The sequence below is a fragment of the Neodiprion virginianus genome, chromosome 4 (genome assembly GCF_021901495.1).
Source record: "Neodiprion virginianus isolate iyNeoVirg1 chromosome 4, iyNeoVirg1.1, whole genome shotgun sequence".
Taxonomy (NCBI): Eukaryota; Metazoa; Arthropoda; class Insecta; order Hymenoptera; family Diprionidae; genus Neodiprion; species Neodiprion virginianus.
The window spans coordinates 17,082,924-17,105,517 of NC_060880.1; the positions used below are offsets into that span (position 1 = coordinate 17,082,924).

Below are 22,594 nucleotides of genomic sequence, written 5' to 3' on the forward strand. Positions count from 1 at the left end.
TGAGAACTTAACTTTCCATTCTCGGGGTGATTATAATAACTTCACCTTGGCTATTTTTTCTTTGATCGCAGAAAAGTGGTATGTTTAAAATCCTTAAACATAAATAATATTTGTGGTAATTGTACTCGATTTTCTTACACGAAATTCTGTGTTGGAACCAAGGTTCTTATTTTTTTTTTTTTAACTTTGGGCCAATCTGTAGTATAAAGTGAAAAAAACGATGGTTAAAAATATGTTTGTACAATGAATTATGCAAAATACGTACCATGGGGAGAGAATAAAACGAGATAGAAATAAATGTCTCTGTAAACTTGAAGGATGGTTTGCATAAATTAACCTTTTTAACTTTGTTCTTGAAAAAAAGGTTGAACAAACTTTTTCGAAGCGTTGAACGTCGTTATTATAACGAAATTTAAGAAAATGTCTATCATTTCAATAAGGAGCTGAGTTAAAGAGTAATCTAAAACTTTAGAGATTATGTTAACTTTTACGACAATTATGGGATTTCGTCAGACGTAATGAAGAAAAATTTCAAGTTTCAACTAAAACAAAAATCGTCCTGAATAATCAACTCATCTAAATACAGAATAAATTTTGACAGCTACTGTTTCGGTCGCAGAAACACAAACGTGATCTCTAAAAATTATGTTTCTAATTGCTCTTGATTAAAAAACAACGCCACTTTAATTTTTTCTGGGAATCTGTGGATCTTAGATTAGAGCATGAAACAGTGAAAAATAAAATTATCGCAATATTATTACGATAAGCATTGTATAAAACGAATTTATTTTAAAAGTTTAGCCAAGAAATAGTAACTTTAACTCCTATATTTGATATTTTCAATGCAATGGATCGTAATACAGAAATATAACCAGCTTAATTTTTTTTCTAATATGTAAATGCAAAACATTTTCTTTTAGATTTTTACTAATGAAAAATCGAAACCGTTCAGATTCAACTCGATGTTTAATTTTACATAGACAATGAGTGTAAAATTATTTCAGTAGAAAAATACATTTTGATGTGGCAATCCAATTAATCTCAGGGGTAATCAAAACGCGATCGATCCGCTTTACGCCAAGTATTCCGAACACAAAGAATTAATCTGAGTTAAAAAGTCCATTTGGCACATTTATTATTCTATTTCAAGCCTCGTCGGTCAAACCCCATTATGTAAATTCCCCGTCAGGCTTACCATCTATAATTTGATCTAACAGTTTGATTTGTCGAGAAAATCAATGTATAGTAAACATTCCATTGTAACAGGATGAAGACAATTGATTTTTAAAAGGAACAAATCAATAGATACAAAATCGATCTTGAAGGGGGAACAATTAACTGTTTAAGTAGATCAATTTCGATGCGAAAAAAAATTATTTGACAAAACTGACACCTGATGTGAAAAAATCTTATTTTTATGAGCAGTCGATCTTAATTTGCGAAGACTTTACTCATTTACCGTTTTTAATTACAACTTCAGTCGGGAAAAAAAAATATTTTTTGTAAAAAAAATACGCAAGTAACTAGAATTACGCAAAGAAAACTGTTTGATAAGTGGAATCGAATTGGGAAGTGACAAAATTGAATATTGAATTGAAAATAATATTCAATTTAAAACTTTAAATGTTTAATGAAAAAGAAATTTTCTCCTAAACCGATTTAATAAAACAAAAATAACACTATTTATCAACAGTTCTTTAGTACAAAATATCGTTGTTGTTATACGTTTGCCGAAACTAAAGCTCAGAACTGCTTGGAAATTACTTTTACTTTTGAAAATGGGTAAAAATAATCATTATCCAATAAGACCGCAAAATTTCAGGGGATTACTTGTTCACTGATTTTTCTTTCAAATCAAATGAACGTATAAGCTGAAGACATTCATAAAAAATAACGGTTCCAGAAACAAATAAAATAGAACAAAGAACAATCAAAGCTGATATTCGAATTGGAAAAGTAACATGAATAACACGGATAAAATTTATCATTGTTCACGGGCTTGAATTTGAATTTATTGAATTGGAGCGTGGAATGCACCATAAAAAACCACACAACCAACTGAGCCGAATCGATCGTTGTCTACACCAGAAAAAAATTATTATCATTCAAATAAAAGCTTGCGAATAAATTTCACTAGATTTGAAAACCAATGGAGTTCTTTCTCGCGAATAAAAAACAAGCTTGCGACAATGAAGAAATTTTACTATATAAAGAGTGCAAAAAAAACTGCACAAAAATTTGTTCCGTAAATGCTGAAACAAAAACATGATGCCTTTATTCTAAGCGGATTTCGGTGAGAGGCGTGAGCAGCTTAATACGTGACATGGGTGAATCCGAAGTAAGCAGACGCCACAAGCTCTGCAACGGCTTGGAAATACGACACGAAGCAAGACTCGTGCCTCGTTACTCGTAAAATATCCCCAAGCGTTTTCCTTGAGCCGGCCGGGAAACCTTAAATGGCTCTAAATAGGCTCGAGTACTTGCAAAGGTGCAGATGCACTTTTGCATAAGAGGATTGCGATACCCGAGATACAGCAATAAGTGGCAGCGCGGCTTATCGTCTTAAATCGGTGCAGAGACTTAACCGGAATTCATCACGAAATCGAACGAAATAAAACAAATGACAACAGCAATAATCGTTATTAATGCTTCTCGGAAACTGAAAAAGATACAAAGTTACCGCAAAAATTTAATGGCCTAATTTAACGATAAGTCATCGTAAATCACGGAAACTATTGAGCGATCATCCTAATGTAACGGGTCGAAATATAGCTGATTTTTGCTACTGTTTTTTTATTTATAGATTGTTAAAATACGCTGATCAGTGTGTGTGTGTGTTTTTTTTTATGTTCTTCGTGAGTGCTTCGATTTGACATTAAAAAAATCAGACAGATTAGCGTATTTTAATTCGCAGAAAAAAATTTACCAAATTAACTATTTTTTGGTCCGTTACACTAGGATTATCCATTATTTATTTGAATGTTTGAAGCAGTTTTATAATTAGTTCAAATTTATTACGATCTGTGGTTTTTTATCTTCAATATTCGAGGTAGGTTCGATTGTTATCCCCAAACCGTTGATCTTTTTTGCAAACCTCACCTGAATTAAAAAATACTAAAATAAATGGAATAAACGTAAAATCACAATGATGTAAAAGAAAAAAACTGGTCAAGTCGAAACACGTTAATTTGGCGAACTCTTCTGTGTCAGTCCATTGAAATTTACAGTAATTCTAGATTTTACTTGTTACATTTCCACGATGAAGCAGCAAAATGCAGTGGCTCTGTTATGTTCAGGAAGAACGCTGGGTAAGTTTACAAGCCTTTACAGAAAAAAAGTTGATAGAGAGAATATGAAAGAAAAAATCGTACCGCAAACATGGAAAAAAAAATAGTGCATGAAATTACGTTGGAAAAATCTCACAGAAATGTGAATTAGTCAGCTATTGTATTCAAACTTGTTTTAGAAAACGGTTCGTAGAAAAAAACGCAAACCACAGATACGTTTGAGCTTTAAAATCCGCGGTAAAAAACGCCGATTGTTATCTCGACTGTTGTTCAAGAGATGCAATCTGGGCAATTTAGTTCAAAAACATTAAAAGCTTCCAGGAAAGAAGTAACTTCGGTTAATAAGTGAAGCGCCATACCTGTGTGTGTGCAATAATAATGATAATAATCATAGATATACTGCGATTGCGCAAGAATTTCTGTATCTCCAGGCTCGCACGTTCTTGTATGATTTACACTTGTGTACATATACACCGGGTCGTTTAAAGAAAATGCTTTCCACGGATAATTCTATCCAAGGTAAATCCACGTACATTTATGAAATACAACAGTACATTTGATCGAAATCCACCTGCATTTTGGTAACTGAGAGTAAATTTCACCGAATGGCTTTTGTCTGATTGCTTACGATCATCTGTCGACTCGTCACTCTCTCCGATCGTCAACTTTCACGGACAAATGTCGATCGGTAATATGTAAGCTGAATTGCATAAATGCAGGCGGAGTTTGTAAAGTTTACAGCAAATTGCATACATGCAGGCGGATTTCTGTAAGACGCACTCTGAATTGCGTACTTGCAGGCGGGTTTCTGTAAGACGTACACTGAATTGCATACATGCAGGCGTATTTTCTTCATGTTAAATTGTAGATAAGATATATCGACAAAATAGCTATGTAAGCATGTTATATACATGCAAAATAACGCACATATGTATGCGAATTCATATGAAGTACCAAACGAAGAGTCAGAGCGACGACTACAGCTGATGGTAGCTCGATCAATACAAGGCGTTGCGGCATGGAACGCTAATATCACGTGGCTGACTGGCCCATTCTCACTTGCTCACTGCCTCATTACGGTAGATTCGTTAAGTCTACTCAATGCGTTGCCCATCATTATTTCGCCCTTGATTGATAATGAAGTACTAAATAATCGAAGAGGTTCAATGATACACCGAACTCTGAATTACTAATTTTCAATGCTAAATTACCTCTCCACTACGACATCAAGTTTTTGGTCAGGAGTTTTCTTCAAGCTAATGTCAACACTTGAAATTTCAATATGGCGGCCATTGATCACACGCTTGCGATTTTGCTCAGGCCGTAATATTGTTTCCAAGTGCTGTTGCTCACTGAGAGCCATTCTGCGCCATTTAAATTCATGGCGAAAAACCTTCAATTATGTTCTGAAATTTTTGAGTTCAGCAGCATTAATTTGCTCATGATTAACTCTGGAAAGAAAAAATCATCAAATGAATCAAAATAAACCCTGCACTTTGTACTCAATATAACGTCATTCAAGTATGTGGCTTTACTCTGATCTTGCCTAACAATTTATTTTTCTACTTCGTACACCAAAATGGTATCGACATGCTTGATTTTTTTCTTTCTTTTATTGCATAAAAATCAGTCGCTACTAATAATGATAGGTTAAAATAAATATTCGCGTATCGAGATAAGTGTTAAAAATAATTAAGCCTCACATCTACTTACAGTACGATTAATTGACTACTGCAAAGAAAGCCGGATGATAAATAACAATTTTCACAGCAGTCACGTCATCCTTGATTTTTTTTTTCAGCAAGAAAAGCTCAACATTTTCTTGTTTTATTTGCTATCACAGCAAAGTCATTCTCTACAAATTCCATGATATGATCTTCTTCGTTACTACTTCGGTTGCCATCAACAACGTTGCATATAATCACACATTACTAAAGAAATTTATTCATAACATCGAAAGTTAATTTTTAACGACTAGTATGAGGTCATTTCAGAAATGGATCGAGCCGCTCTAATTCATCAATACCGAACAAAAAACATGATTCTGACGTCAAACAAATTGTAGAGAAAAATGTTTGACAATTGGACCCTCCTGGATTCGAATTTACACAATGACTTTCATTTCTTTTCCTTTCAATGCGGTGTTGTTCGATTCAAGAAACTGACTCTTCGAAGTGAGGAAAAATGTGTATAAGGTATACCGTCTACGGTTAGGCAAAGTCCTAGTTCAGTCGGACATGTCTTACCAAAAAGTTACTAAGGAAGCTCGCGTTTAAGCACACCAAGACAATAGAGCTTGGTCGCTAATCGAGTGGCTTACAGAGTAACGCGGTAAAATTTGGCTGGAATTAGTTACCTCAGCTTTCGCGTACATACAGTCGGAATAGAGGTAGGTAAATATTGCGCAAATCGCGTTGCAAGCTGGGTAAACAGTAGCGTACCAAATTGCGCCGTATTAGATTTCCAGGTTACGGCTACCTAATTTAATAATGCTTACAAAGTTATCGAAAATATACACCGTACATAATGAGCTTAAATTGTATACGTATATCGTCGAAAAAGTAGAAAACAGCTTGAAAGAAGGAAGAGGTTCGAAAGAGAAAAATTTCCGTACGAGTCAAACGGCGTTCCCATGCAAGCCTACAACGCCCAGCAAAGAGACACGTGGAGACCGGAATCAAGACGCCAGACGTCTCGACGCCACCTAACGCGGCAACTCTTCGATCCTTGTACATTTTGCTTCCCCTTTCATCCCCTTTCTAACCCATTCAATCATGAATAAAATTCAAGTGTCCAATTTCGATTGTTTACACTAAAGAGAAAAACTTATTCATGGAGACGTGATTTCATTAAGCAATATTTAATTATAACACCGTTCACCCTAGTCAGACCAATTTGTTGAAAGAAATGCATCTATGTAATTCCATTTGGTAAGATATTATTCTCGAGTTAAACTGAATGATTACGAACAAAAGACCTTTTTAATGATTCTTGTTTTTGTTTTGCTTTGTATTTTTTTTTTTCTTTTTGGAATTTACTGAAATATTTAATCACACCGTAGTTGGTATTATGGACATAACAACTAATGAAAGTATTAGCGAGTAAAATTCCCAGACTGACACGTCAATAAACGGGGTAGACTGTGATGGAAAAGTCGAAAACTTTTTCTCGGTTTCCGTTACTATTCTATGTGATATTTTGGATATCATTTTTTTTTGTGGCTGTTACAAGAAGTAAACTGCTTATAAAATGTGAAACTGGACTGTTGAATTTTGAAAATAAATATGCTGTAGCCTACAATCAGTTCTGCGAATCGAATAAAATTCTTTTCAGGCATGGTTTTCTGTTTTTCTTTTTTTTTTTCTTCTTCAATTTTATTGAATTTATACTCAACAACTACTATTGCTTTATGGATTGTAAAACGAATTTTATTACAGCACTACTGAATATTACCACAATTTGTAATGAATATTCGTACATGCACACGTTTTTCGTGATTTTATCTGAATTATAAACAGTTTGAACTTACTTTTGCACAATTACTGCTAATCAACACCATGCTAAGGTTGCAACGGTGGTCAGAATTCTTTTAGCCAAAGAATTTTTCCTCCTACCTTACGTCAAATTCAATTTCCATGTGGATTTATTTTTATTTATAAAAACGAAAAAAAAATAAGGATCCGTTCCACGCAGAAGTAATTGGCGCGTTTTCACCATTCCCCGACTCAAAAACGTGCTGCTCGTATTTTCCCTTAAAATATCGATGTGGTGTACGAGACCCGTGACGAGGGTCAAAGGTTGTCACGTTGTGGCCTACTTTCTGTCCTCCTAACAAAGGGCCAGGTCGGTGCTTGGTAAATAAATCTATTTATACACGTACAGCTATATACAATATGTGATGTGAAGGTATAGACCATTTTCTTCGTAACCCAATCTTAATACTATAAGGTGCTTCGATCGTTCCTTTTATTTACGTCACCGAATCACCAACGTCCTTTCACGTCAATACACGTGTACAATACATGCATACATACGTTGCATTATGTATATTATATGTATTTCGTTTTTTTTTTACTTCTCCTCATTTTTTCCTCGTTAAACGCAGACAGGGGTAACAATAACACGTAACTTTATCCTTGAGGCAAAAATAAAAACGAGGACACTGTGATTGTGTGTGGGAAAAAGATTTTTACTACCGTCAACTTTTCAATCAATTTCACGAGTGTACGTGGTTTTTTTTAAAATATTTCCTAGTCATTTCTTTAACATATTTAGAGAAATTTTATACAATACCTAAACTAAACACTGAAACGTGGGTAGTTTTTTTTCTTATGCACACAAAAATTTTGCTATTGTAAGGGATTGGTATTTCACTTCTACATTCAATTACTTTGAAGGGAATTTTTGTTAATTTCGAAAATTGTTTTTCCCTTTACTTCTATCAGCAACATATTTCCTTCTTAAATAATTCATTTTGATTTGCAAAAAATCCTAAAAATCCATCGGTACAGCAAAAGAAACATTGAATAAAATTTGTTGAAACCGGATAGTAAATTGAAAGACCTAGAATTAAAGTGCCGGTTAAGGATTATACGTACTAAAAAAAATTCACGTGTTATTTATCAAGTTTCAATAAACCATAGAATGACGACAGGTAAAGAAAAAATCCTACGAATATCTCTCGAAGCTGGAATGAAATACCGTTACTGCAGAATCTCTCGCAATGCAGAATTTCTTGATTTCCTTTATTTTTTTTTCTCTTTCTTGCAGAGTGGCAAGCAAAATTGATTTTATCTTGTTACAAACTTGTTACAGAGAGACTGAAAAGGCTTGCTCCATGTTGCCGCTTCATATCCCCAAATCCTCGGAATCGTTTTAGGGGGAAAGAATGGATAAGGGAAAATTGTTTCTTCAAGAAGTTATTTTCTCATGTCAGTACAAGACGTGTCCCCGTATAAATTGCGTTACGCAAATAGCTTATACACGAATTGTCAAAAGTATACTAGTCCTGAATCTTGATTTTTATGACTGCGATGACTTTTTTGATGTCTTGATCTAAAAAATGCTTGCGACCCAGCATCAGCAGATCATCAAAAATTTTTATAAACAAAAAACAAACTTCCGAGACAAAAAATTCGAAAACTTCAAGCGATGTTCATCAAATAAAATCGGTAATTAGAAAAATATTCGCAGTCCAGAGAAAAATGACAAAACTGTGAATTTTAACTGTAAAGTTGATGAAAGATATCCGATTTGTGAGATCGCTGTAATTTAAAGATTACAAGGTTCTGATGTAGATAAAAATAGATTATCGCTATCGAATATTATACTCAGACGATTTATAAAGAATTCATTCACTATTCTTGTCGATTAAGGTCACTCGTCCTGTATTGTCTTGTAACTGTGAAAATAATTTGATTTTACTGATCGATAAATTGATGATAAGACTTTATTTAACTGAGAAAAATGTATCAAACTAAAAACAAAAAATAGATTCAATCTTGCTATAACCAAAAAACACCGTATGTACAACTATAATCACACGAAACAGTTACCAGTGTCACATTTTATTGGAATTTTGAAAATACTTGAATCGTTGTAAATAAAATTTCTCTTAGTGCAGGATTCATATAAACTTTATTCCTGTATCACCCAAGCTTTTTTACGGTCAGATGTACCTAGATTATTTTCTATGACACTATTTGATCCTTTGTTTCAACAGTTTTTCGACCGAACGTCCCATACATCCTTAAACAAACGCGGGAGAAAATATAGCTGAATTTCCTACTTTGGCGGCTGGTGCACTTTTATTGCTCACTTTACTATGATTTTTCTAACCATGCAGAATCTCGCCTAGATAAATTGAACCGTTGATCTGGTAACTCAGAGCACTTCGCCCGTAACTTCAATAAAAAACTACGCCAGTTCCTCATTTTGCCGGAGAAGTATTAAATCCAGCACAATTTATTTTCTTCCACGGAGATTGAAGCCAATCAATCTTCACCATACTTTTTTTCACATCATATAATTGCAACAGGGAATAATATTAGGGAGGAGATATATCTTCCCGGTTACAATAGTGGACCACAATTCAGACAAAAGTTTGTAGTTCCAATTGTGCTGTTCGCAGCGCTGGTATCGTTTGTTTCACTGCGCCTGGTGGCTGGCAACACCGGCAACGCTAATAGAACGTCAAGCTTCTGCGCGCGCAGATGCGCACGCATATTTCCGATGCAACAAACGAAACCAGCGCTGCGAGTGGCGTTATCGGTACTACAAACTTTTTACGCAAATCTGTACCACTTTTGCCATCCGACATAGTAGGGAGATATATCTCCTCCTAATATTACTTCATGGATTACAATTATCCTCTAGTATGGGACTCGTTCTGTGAGCGCAAGAAAAAAAAGGTGGAGACCGCGTTTTTGATATGCGAGACGCCAAATAGAGGGGTATGTATGTCTAACCGACGACGAGCCACTGCCCTTTCAGCCTGTTCCTCTTACACCTATATTAGATTTTCAAGGCACGTCTCAGCCCTCTTCAGAGGGTATAGGAATCTTCGGTCGAGCCTCGCGAGCTTGAGTCCTAGAAACTAGGCCGAGGGTAAAGAGTAAAGCCAGATGAAGAGATGGGGAGAACGAAATGAGGAATAAAAAGAATCATTGGCATATAATATGAACCGAAAGATGAAATAAATTTCCTTCAAATGGAAAAAGAGGAAGTAAAAAGAATTCTTAATATTCACAGATATACGAACAATGCTCAACCCCCTAGTTGAAAAATATGTGTACCATATTTGTTCAATTTTAAAATGTTGCTTAAAATTCCCGAAGTAAGAAAATCACTTGTCAGTCTGCAGGTTTTTGTCCAACATAGACCACAAACAATGAGAAAAACTTCATTTATATTAGTAACTAGGAAATTGTATCCTACTTCAAATGAGTGTCGTTATACTCAAGGATTCAAATATGGTTTTGTAATTACAGAAATGATGGGATTACAGTTATCAATAATACATTTCCTGGTTAGACCCAGAGAAACATGTACTGGACGTACATATGGGAATTATAAGTCCCAATACTACTCATGACCAAGATTAAAATGGGTGTACATGAATCTAATAAATTTACGTTTCCCAGCACATGAATTATTCATGCAACATCGTATTATTCGTAACATAGAATTGAGTGTAAAATTTACGATTAGATACTACTGCACACTGCATAGTAAATATTGTGGCTGTACAGGTAGACTATTTATCCGTGAATCATATGGTACCGCAGAGTATGACAGCCTTGTATGCGCGCTAACAGACGACTTAAAGGAAGGTTGAGAACGTCACAAGCTTGCAGCTTACACCCTCGCCAATCATGGTCCGAGACCATCTATTATAAAAGCCCGTGGTATGTTCGCAGAAGTATTAATATATTTCATGCAAGTAAAGCGTTACTTCATCAACTTAATACCACGAAAACATTCTTCAAATAAAATCGTTTATTCATTACAAGTAGGATGGAATATTTGGTTTTCTTTGTGGCAAAAAGAAAAAAATATTCACTCAATTTAACAGAACAAATTTCAACCGCATCAATTTTTTCTCAGAATAGTAGAGCATTTTTGATGGGTGTATTGCAATTTTAAATCAATTCGTTCAGTTCTGTACATATTCAAGTGAAATAAGACTTATGGATTAATTTATTGTCGCATCGACGACAAATTATCACAATCGTTGCAAAAAAATAATAAGAATAATAATAATAAGAAAAAAAAAACACTGGATTTTCTGGCTCCAGTAATCAAACTCGACCGGAATTATTTTTTAACCAGAGCTATATTTTTTGGTTAATGTAAAAAATGGAAACAGTTGAAGACTGTACAACAATCGTGACTAGAAACTTCCTCCGAAGGTTAAAATAATCTCTGGCAATGGTTCGGAAGGCAGGCAAACTCCATAGATATGTACGGGAAAAGCTCTTAAAACTTGAAAATCAACCGCGCATGCGCGTGTTTTTTCGGCTCTTCGTGCAAGCTGGCCATCCCGAGTTTTCAGCTGTCAAACTGTTTCTGGCGGCGATGTAGTTGATACGAATTTTCGAGGTTGGAATCTTAAATAATTGAGGTAGTGACTTGGAAAGGTTTGAGAAGCATTTGTCATTGGCTCGGAAAGTTGATTGTTCAAATAACGGTCTGAATTTAATGCTTATGCTCTTTGAAAATTCAAACGTACACATCTTGCGTACGTTGGCCGGCCTGTAACGCGGACAAGAATAATATCGCTGCGAGAAGATTTCACCGACCAATGAGATTCAATTATTTGGCGCATGCGCAGTTAATTTTCGAGTTTCAAGAGATTGTTCCGGTATAATACAGAGTAAGCATTCCTATATAAGCGTAATGATTATCTCGTCAGCTCTGTCATTTTTCCCATGGAACAAGGGCCACGATCCCTATGGTGTACACTTACGCAACGGCTGTTATTCCAGGTTTACTTCGGCCAACGTAGAAATACCGGGTTTAAAAATGCGTGTAAATCCGTTATATCCGGTGTAATGCGCCATTTACACGCATTTTTAAATCTGATATTACTACGTCGGCAATAATAAAACCGGAATAACAGCGCCGTGTAAACGTACTCTATGGAATAGGTTGGCAGGCGTGGCACCCTCTCGATGGGAAGGGCGACAGAGATCACGGGAGAATTATTATTTTCTGTCCTTCAGAAAACTGCTTCAAAGCCGTTCGCGGGACGCTCACTCTATTTTGTATATCTCTACAGCAAACACTCGTATGAAACTCGGGGCTGACTCAAGATCGACCAACTTTTATGTGCCATCTAAACTCGAGCGCACACCACTCAATATCCAGCTGAGTGAAAGAGCGATCTATTCTTGTGCCTGTTATATATCCACCGAATAAATTATATTATACTCCGGGATGAGCTGACTAAAAATTGAAAGTTTTACTACCGCGATTTATGACGTTACGTTGATTCAGGAGAATGCAGAAATTCCGAATATTCCTGACTCGCAGTTTAAACAAAGGATTCTTCGATTTTACGATTCGAAGATTTCATATTATGATTTTGACACCGTTGACTACTGGGTGAAAAAGTAATTGAACTTGGGTTTCTGAAGGTTTTCAAACTGGGTGAATCCGGTTTTGAAATTCATATTTTCAAAATGCAATGCATCGAATATAATAAAGCGAACCAAAATCCAAAATTTTTGAAATATGATTTCTGCTTTGGAATCAGTAACCTCGAAAACCACGAGATATTAATTTTTATAGAAATCTTTCCATTTTCTGAATTTCGACCCGTCATATTAATTCTATGATTTTAGATTTTGAATATCTGGTATCAAATTCAAATTCAGCGTCTTTCAAAATTCGAAAATTCCAGACTAATATCTCTCAAACTCTTCTTCTGACGCAAGAGTGACGCGAAAATGTCATTATCACAAACCTAAGTCAATCACCATTTTTGTCACAAATTCTTTCTTAATTTTCAATTCTTTCATTTTTTTTCCCTCTTCAATATTAAGATACATTTATTCAGAATCGATTTAACGATAGAAAAAGATGTTATACTATTTTGAAATTTATCAAAAATCCCAACAACGACTTGTTACAATTTTACTGAGCAAAACGGGCTTTCGCAAGAGATTCAAACCATCATCCAAGTGACCGTAAAACGAACCGCACAAGTTATACATATATCTCATTACCTATATTTCATTTGTTTATTTTACTTCGTCAAAATGTGTGGGCAAAATTGCAATTCGAACAAAATGGAATGAAGAATGTGTTTCATAATCTATGCACGCCGCACATGTGCAGCATGAAATGAAATTTCAGGAAAATTACGAGTCGACGGAGGCAGATTTCCACGGTGTGCGACATTTAACGTTCCACCATGTAATATACCTATATATATATGTATACGAAGGCACAACTTTTAATACGACTGGTAAAATACAAATTTATGATTAAAGTTTCACGCGTTCATCCGCCCTGATTTAACTGTTAACTGACTCGCGCACCAGTATATTATGGTACATATATACGCTGTGCTCATGTACTATACACCGTATGTAAAAGTATATCCAGCGGTAGCTCGAGGGGAGCGGTGAAGAGCGAAGAAGGGAGAGGGTCTTGTACATATTTGATAAACGCGAGCACAGAGTCTCAATTATAGGCCTGAATCCACTTTCGGCTAATATTTTCCAGTTAATTCTCCACAGCGGCGAAATGCGCACGCATGCGAGGAGAACGGGAGGAAATGGCAGGATATGACAGAAGAGAAAGGTGAAAGACAAAATCGCGGTTGCGAAAACTCCTTCGCTTAACGATCGACTCTGAAATGTGGGAAAAAGTGGGTGAAAATATCCCTTGGGTGTTTACTTGCTGTGTTAAGATATAAGTAGATGATGATATTATTAAATGAGCAATTTCATTCGAACAAAAATCACAAAATTATTCAACTCGTGGATTAAAATTTGATTTTGGATAATGCTAGGCCTGCGAATATAATTTTACCGTATTTTTAACGAGATACTTTTAATATTGGAGTATTTCCTGGTCTTGTTATACAAAATTTTAAATTTCACTGAAATTTGAACAATCAAAGATGACTTTGTGTACAGAGAACTTCAGAGATTTTGAAACATTGGCCAACAAACTTTGAATACCGTAAATTTATGGAAACTGGCTTTCAGTGAAACTCTTTGAAACCATTCTAGTAGCCTATTGCCAGTAGATCAAAAGTGCCTGAAGGCACTATGCCCCAAAAACTCAGGTTTTCAATGTATACATCGTTGAAGTGTACTCTTTTGTGCCTGATAACCACCATGTAAAAGACAACATTCAGCCCTTCTCTATGTCATCGGTGAGTCTGTGCGTGCGGGTGCGTGTCTCTGCCAGGTTGTCTGTCACTGTGTGTGGGAGTGAGGGAGTGAATCTGTGTGTGTAGGTGTGCTTGTGTGCGTGTGTGCGTTAGTGCGCGCTCGAATGTTAATATGTACAACAGAGCCACCTATCGTCGCCTGAAGGAGTCATGATCCCGCGGCACATTTAAAACTACCAGCAAGCTATGTATGATTTTTGGAAAACTTTTGCTGGTAAAGGAACATGTGCTTCGATCAAGGGCCTTTCGGAGGACAATGGTGTGAATTGAAAATAGTTCCAGCTGGAAAAGATATGGGGCAGTCGTGGGCACGATTATGGGAACTGGTTTAGGGAATCTGTTGAATTGCTTCTTTGCTATTCACGATCTTTGTATGGGATTAAAACGTTCATTACTCTGCACACCAAGGACGTGATCCTAGAAAATGGTAGGAACCTGAGTTTTTGGGGCATAGTGCCTTCAGGCATTTTTGATCTACTGGCAATAGGCTACTAGAATCAGGTGGTTTCAAAGAGTTTCACTGAAAGCCAGTTTCCATAAGGGTTCCTGTGGGGTCCTTTAGTGACGTAACCTTTAGAAAATATACAAAATTTGGGATGTATCTCCACATGAAGCAAAATTTACCTTTTTAAACAATTTGTGAACAGAATTCGCTACTTTTAAAAACTACCACGTTTGAGAACGACATTTAAAACTCATGAAAAAAAAGTAGGAATCTCTTCGGATATTATTATTTTATTCAGCGACAATTAGATAACCAATTTGTTCAGGCTTAGCTGTGATAAAACTTCGAACCAGGATTAGACATGGTTGCTGCGTTTAAGTACACGATGACGATGATAATGATAATAATAAATGTAGTACATAGGGTGGATTACCTTAGCGTTAGGGGTGTGACTGGCTGCAGCGTAGGAGGCAGGATGCCGATAATAATATCTGTAAGATTCTCTAACTTCTGGAGCAGTAGTTTGACTGCATCATTACCTCTCGGACGTTTTGCAACAGCAGCTCTTCACTGTTGCTAATTACGCAACTTGGTTTATTGTTATTATTATTGGTGTTGTTGTTATATTGTACTTAGTTTATTATGACACTGTTGCTGTGAAAACTCTATTAATAATTTATCCCCTTGTTATAATAATCACACTTCACGATTTCACCATTCACGATCTTCACTGTGGTGGAATGTATGCATCTTACTATTCTTTAACCTGAAACAGATAATATATAGAAAGATCGTTAGACAATTGAAGTACACTGATTAATTTATTGAAGAATTGACGCAGATTTGTAGCTACATTTCAATCTTTCGATATCAAACCGTCATTTATTCATGAAGCTATGCGTTTTTGACATTTGTCATTATTTTGCAACCTTCAATACGGAAGTGAGGAAAATAGAACTATATATATGTATATGTATTCTGTAATATTGATTTTTATATGAAATTATTAAACATCACTTAATTTAATAATAAGTAAAATTATCCAAAACCGAAGCAATTGATACGGAAAAATATGTTGGATTGTTTTTTAAGCCTTGCACATACTTATCACGGCCCGTTGTATCAAGTTTCCGAGATTTGACGCATTTTCTCTTTTTATTTAAAAAGAAAAAAGGGAACGTGAAAATATTCATGAACAAACATAACAGAGCAGCACAAGGATATTTAAGCATCTCCTAATCGTGGTGAACACGGTTTTAAGCTGCAGTGAGTACTGAAAATATAATGTGCCACATAAAGTGAGGTGAAAAAATTGTTGAAAAGAAAATGTAACAAGACGAATGCAATGGTTGAAAAGTTTTACTGAATCTAATCAGTTACCTTTGACTATAAAAACATCTTCGTGATACATGAAAATATCTGAAAAGAAAAAACGATTTTCAACTATTCAGGGGATCAGTACAGCGACTTGTTGTAGGTGAAAAACCGGTAAAATAATGTGACATTCCTTCGTTTCTTGGTAACAAGATATCAACAGTTAAGAATCAACGTTTCAAAATATTTCTCTAAATCACGGAGACATATTTTTATTTCATTTCTGAATTAGATCCAACTCGAATGCCTTTGGTTACACTTGTTAAGACCTGCCGTTGTCCTACATTTATCTTGACAAGCATTCGGCCTTGACTGTATATCCTGTAAGTCCATTAGCCGCATCAACATGATGGCGGCGCGTTGATCGAAGAATAATTCCAGCGTCCCCGAAGCGATTCAAAGCGATTCCGACCGCAGGGCAATTTGTTTTCAGTACAGGGTGCGAGAAGGAGGGGGAAGGGCGGAAGGGTGAGTTGGGGCGGAATCTCCGGTCGCTATAATTTCTGTCCCGCTACAAGAGAGGGGGTGAGGGGTCGTAGCTACGTGTGTTCAAAGAACAACATTATGCCGCGCACATGGTGGGGTTGGGTTCGATTAGGTTCCGCTGGGTTGATTCAAGTAAGGTTGGGTTGGGTCCGATTAAGGGTGGTTGCGCGTCAGGTTGAGCTCGGATAGGTTAGGTTGACTTGAGTTGGGTTAGGTTAGATTAGGCCTCACTGAGGGCGCAGGGCGAGTTGCGTAGTCGCAGGCGTGACCTTGACCCGCTGCCCTCCTTCGTATTCACCATCTACATAACCTCGCCGTCCTGCGCGCGTCGGTGATAGACCTTCGTGTCCATGAGATGAGCGGCCGTTTCACGTCGGCGTACTTCGTTAATGCTTCGAATGTACCGTGCGTGCATGTTTGCCTCTGTCTAAGGTGGTACCACCTTCCCCGCAACTGACGCATCTCTCAACTCCGCAGAAAATATCACGGCTATGTATATTTTACAGGTTAGGAAACTCTGGCGGCGGATCTCTTACAGTCTCCAGCTACGCTTCCTCAATCAACCGCTAGTCGCGCGGTGCTACGATCTTATTGGTAGTTCAGTAGTCTACTTGCAATGAAATATGTTCTAAGAATGTTACCGAAACACGTGTATTAATAGGGAAATCCTGCCTTGTAGAGAGAGGGCTTAAAGTTGGTATCTGAAAAAATTGGGGAATTTCCCGTTTAAATAACACAGGAATAAATTTTTTTAAATTTTGCAATTTCGTATTTTTGCAACGGCTCATTGAATTAGCGGACCAATGCATATTTTTCTAGGAAATTTGACGCTCTATAAAAAAAGTCCTTACAAAGTTTTCGATAGTCACACTCCTTCAAAAGTTATTCGAGGTCAAAGTTGAACTTACAAAAAAATTCAATGTTTTTTTTTTTTTTCGATGATACTATGAATCTTTTCTCATTATTTTGTTATAAATATATATTTAATAAATACATCTTACTCTAATTAGGCTTTTTCAATCATTAATTTTCCCATCGAGTCAATATAAAGTTACCTTACAAAAATGCGACGTTAAATAATAAACATGTTATTATGGAGAATCCATAACTGATGCACTTGACTATTTAAAAATGTAATCGTTCCGAAATCTATCCTCTTTATAACAAAATAATGAGAAAAGATTCATAGTATCATCGAAAAAAAAAAACATTGAATTTTTTGTAAGTTCAACTTTGACCTAGAATAACTTTTGAAGGAGTGTGACTATCGAAAACTTTGTAAGGACTTTTTTTGTAGAGCGTCAAATTTCCTAGAAAAATGTGCTTTGGTCCGCTAATTCAATAAGCCGTTGCAAAAATACGAAATTGCAAAATTTAAAAAAATTTATTCCTGTATATTTAAACGGGAAATAGAAATTCCCGATGCGCGACCTCTTAATAATAATATTAAGGGCTCTGCTTTTTACAGGCGTCTTTTCACACCTTCTCGGAAGTTTTTATGTGAGGATTTTGAAAAAAAAAAGTTAGCCGTTTTTTTTTGAATCAGCCTAATATATATATATGGGATTTGACAGAAAATGGCGCAACCAATTAGGAATAAGTATTAGTCTGGGCGCCACTAGTGTGACGTACACGAGGGCTGGCTTTACTTTTATCTCGCAGCAACGAAACTCGTCCGACTCACCGCTTCATTCGGGCTTCGCTTTCAGACTGACTGCGCTACGGAGACTAGAGTACAGGAGTTCAATCTCTGTATTGAAGATGTGTCCGCGAAATCATGAGAAATAAGGGTTCCGCTACAGCGGCGCTGTCGTCACTCTGGACCGATAGCTATATGTATATTAAATATAATAGTCTCCATGATGCCGCACATATTTACGTTTATTATAATTATTATAATTTTGGTCACTATATCACTGTATTACTATACTTATAGGATCAGAACGTCCGGAGCGACGCTGTTGATAAAACCATGCACTATTAAATCTCGGAGTTTCGCGGACGCCTTTTCTGCCTCTCCGTCTTAAAGATTGGACTCCTGTACTCTAGTCTCCATGGACTGCGCGCTACTGCGCCGCCCGAGCAGCCTCGCTCGGCGCGTGAATTCGCCGCCGCGCATGCGCAGTACGGACGCTCGCGATCCGCTACTTCCAGGCGCGAGTACGGTGCAGCAGCGCCTCGCTCGTGAGGGCGCTTCTGCAGTAAGATACCGAAACTGCCTTTCCACCTCGCAGACTTATCCCTCGTAGGCTCCTACGGACGCTTGGTCCGCTTGGTGTTTCTAAGTCACTTGTCCGCATTACAGAACCCGTGGGTCGGTGCGAGTCGAGGAAAACGCCTCGTTATACTCCCTCATCCTAGTTTCTCGACTTCCTTACGCCTGAGACTTACTTGCCAAGGCTCGAACGATCTTGCCGGGGTTCATTTGATGGTTGAGTCCCTTACCATAAGTCGATGACTCCTACGAACTCAATTCTCTCTTCTGAGACGCAATGAAAGGGAGGGTTATACTGAGTTTGATAGCTTAATGATCAATGAGAGCAAGTGTATTGCATAGTAAATGAAAAATCAATTTTGTTTTGGAATACACACCAAATTGCTGGATCGTCGATTGGCGACAACTAGTGAGAGCAGGTTGAGAAACAATGTAACATGGCAGAGTAAAGTGTTTTACTCTGTTGACTCACGCGCATGTTCACTGTCTACCAAATCCAACCGCCACACGTCCAGCGGACAATTTGTAAAGCATGACCGACAGGACATAAGGGATTCACCTATACTACCAGAGTTTCGCAGCCTGGTCGTCGAAAATATTCACCTCTTCCAAGTACCCTTTCCAAGTCTCATCTGAAAGGCTTATCGCAATGTCGTAGCATTTTCAGACCCCTCTCACCAGCCCTTTATAGCCTTTTCTCTGGTGTCGCGCGCTGTGTGTGTTTGTATGAGTGTATTCTCTACATTTCGAACTTTTTACCCGAATGAAACCCTCGAAAATAACTACCGATTGGTTCGAGTCTGCGAACGCTTCAGGATTTCATTTTGCACATACAGGTTTCTTTTACACGCCAAAACATTTTTTAACTTCTAAATGCTGTGTTTGTGAAAGTAGAAGTCAGCTGCGGAAGTGATTATACCCGGAAATCGAAAAGACGAAAGCGCGCTGCGTCGCTTGGAACGTCCCGTTTCAAAAAAGATTTACGGTTTATCTGTATCGCGTGTCTAACGACATAAGATCGTTTGCACTATTATGCGACCATGTACCATTCGTATAGGTAAAGAGGCTTTTTTTCGTTTATATGTACGCGAAGAACATGAAAACACGTTTAAAAACGCTGAAATTGAAACATGGATCAATTAACGGTAAAAGGTCGCAAGTACTGTTGGTTATGCCCTTTCATCACGAACTTTGTGAAAAATAATCGCGTTCACTAATGGTGCAAGGTTGCATGTGCCCACATAGGACCTTATACAGTTACGTTCGATATCATGTTTTGAGAAAATATATATAATTCAGAAAGTCAGCGGTTTAAAAGACTTTTACCGAAACCGATAAATCTTGATGCTTTGAAGGGTTTTGCACCAAAAAAACAAAAACGGCGAATGTGACCTTCAACCATTTATATATATGATGAATAAAAATATATTTTGATGCTGGTAGGTCGTTTCGACCAAATGTAAAGCCTTTTACCTTTGTTTAGTTTTTCGGATAATTTTAGTGTAGATATGCGTTTTGGGTGCTTTTGTAGCGAATGTCACGAAAAAAAAATTACCAGCCCTTTCACGCCGAAATTTGCCTTTTTGGCGGATACCTCCTAATACCATTAGATACGCAATATCACCCGTGCACTAATTTTTATGAATTTGTGTCAAATAAATAGATTTTACTTGAATGTATTAATCCATCAAACGATTCACTCAACAAAAACGAATAAGCTTTATTCAATTCGATTCAAATTTATTCCAACCTGATCTATTCATGTTCCAAATAATTTAACTATCTTACATAGGTCCATATACAATTGGAATTTATTTCTTCCAAGCAAATTCGGAAAAATTCTTATTTGAGTGTATAGTTCCAAATTTCAGCACTCGATACCTTCTCGTAAAAAAAAAAAAGACTATACGATCTGCGTTGTAATTTTCCTCATGAACCACTTTATGAACATGTTTGTCCATATAGTTATGGAACAAATATTTGCATAAGAAAACATTTTTCGTTCTAGGAATTTGACCTGTAAGTTATACATGTTCTCTGTCATAACGTAGCGTCAAATGGCGAATGTTCGTGATTACGTAGATGCAATACAATTAAAACTGCCTGCTTTTTTTGTTTCTGCTGTTATTTTTCGTTCACAATCTCATCGGATAATCAAATGTAGATACGTGATAATCGAAGCATTACGCTCCTACACGGGGGGGTGCACGAGTAATTTACGACGTAAGAGGAACTTCATGGTTTGGATATCTCCGCTACAATCACCGACAAGCATCAAATACACAGACCGATTAGAAGTCTAGAATATTACGGATTACAGCGTTGAGACATTTCTCCGTTAATGACGTCGCAAGTACGTGCCGCGACACTTAAGTTTGTCATGAATGTACCTTGGCCCCTGATTCTCTCCGTGTCATAATTAGCAGGTAATTTTCCACTTCATGGTTGATATTCGATTCGAGAATTGGATTGACAAAAAAAAAAAAAAAAATAATAAGTCGTAACGTGACAAGTATTCAAATATACGCGCGGACAGTTAATTGGGGAAGTAGATTCAAAATCATACGATTAACGCGGTAATTGGCAAGTAAGTGAAGGATACGTGAAGAAGAATCCGAAACACCAATTTCTCGTTAACGGCGTAATAGTTTATCTTTCGAACTCTTTTTAATCTGACACGAAAGAAACTTCGAGTCTTAATTCGGAGGCAATCATTTTACTGCAGTAAAATACACTCTTCAACCGTATGATGAAGTCACGCCGTCGACTTTACAAAAGAAAAGAAACTCTTGAAATTTGTCGAGTGATCAGTGTCGCACACGGTCAAAATCAAGAGAAAAAAAAAAAATACATATATACGTGTATATGAAACGATTTTTGAAATCGGACGTGGGAAATGAATAAAGTTTCACCATTTTAGAAATGAAAGCTCAAGCAAAGCACCGTTTCACGTTTCGCAAACGTAACTATAGCCAAAAAGTGATGCCGACTAGGTAGTCTAGTCCCAATCCCAGTAAACTTATTGCAGAGAACTCGTCTGCGGTTTACTAATTTTGTACCAACAGGGTGTGAAGAGGCCGGTAGTTAGCGAGTGTAAACTCTGCAGAAGCCCCATTTCATCGTTCTCATGTTTACTCATCTGTAGGACATTTCTCAGGCCTCGGGGACAGTCCTCGAAAAATGAGTCCAGGTGCAGAGACTCCGCAAAACTTTTAAGTATATATGGCAACATTGACGAGATCATTCTGAACCGAGAGCTGTAGTTCTGATTTTAATGTGGGTATGCTCATTCGATACGAAATTTCTTCATGGAACTGATTTTGGAAAACATCTCAAAAGAAAATTGATCAGAGGAAATATGAAACGAGTAAAATACCGTAGACTTCATTTAATCGTTTTTGACTATTTTGTATCGATAAACGAGAAAATTATGTAGACAGTGAACATTATACTTAAATATCGGTGATGAATCTGAAGGTTATCGTAGCAAGGAACAGAGAGAGTTTAATTACGGTAACATGAATCGTACAAACAATGAAACGTGTCTCAAGATTAGCTTTAAAGTTTTGTTAAGATAACTCTGCAAAAAACGAAACTAAACTCGATATTTTGAATTCAAATTGGCGATATTTCAGCCATGATAACAGCGCCATCTAAACGTGGATAAAGTTACCTATTGGTCAAGACTTGGAATGATTTCATAATTTTCAAAACGCGACGTTGCTTCGACGAAACCAGAAAAACTAACTCATATCATTTTTACTCAACTAACATTATTTAAATATGATTTGAAGTCACTGATTCAGTTTATTCCCAGAGAACGGTACGACTTTATTTATAAATTAAATTCCTGCCCATGACTTTGAATCGATTTTAAGGCT

General features: G+C 36.7%; 1 protein-coding gene across 11 annotated transcripts in view; it reads right to left on the reverse strand.

The window, feature by feature from the left end:
• Positions 1–22,594, reverse strand: part of LOC124302033 (glutamate-gated chloride channel) — a 95,570-nt gene that overhangs the window by 50,213 nt on the left and 22,763 nt on the right. For 10 of the 11 annotated variants that reach the window (XM_046757787.1, XM_046757786.1, XM_046757785.1 and 7 more), the window contains exon 2: positions 15,072–15,404. The gene's annotated coding sequence lies outside the window, so the exon portion shown is untranslated. Of the gene's footprint in view, positions 1–15,071; positions 15,405–18,182; positions 18,329–18,428; positions 18,557–22,594 lie in introns of those variants that run through there. The other variant, XM_046757778.1, reaches the window with a different exon arrangement.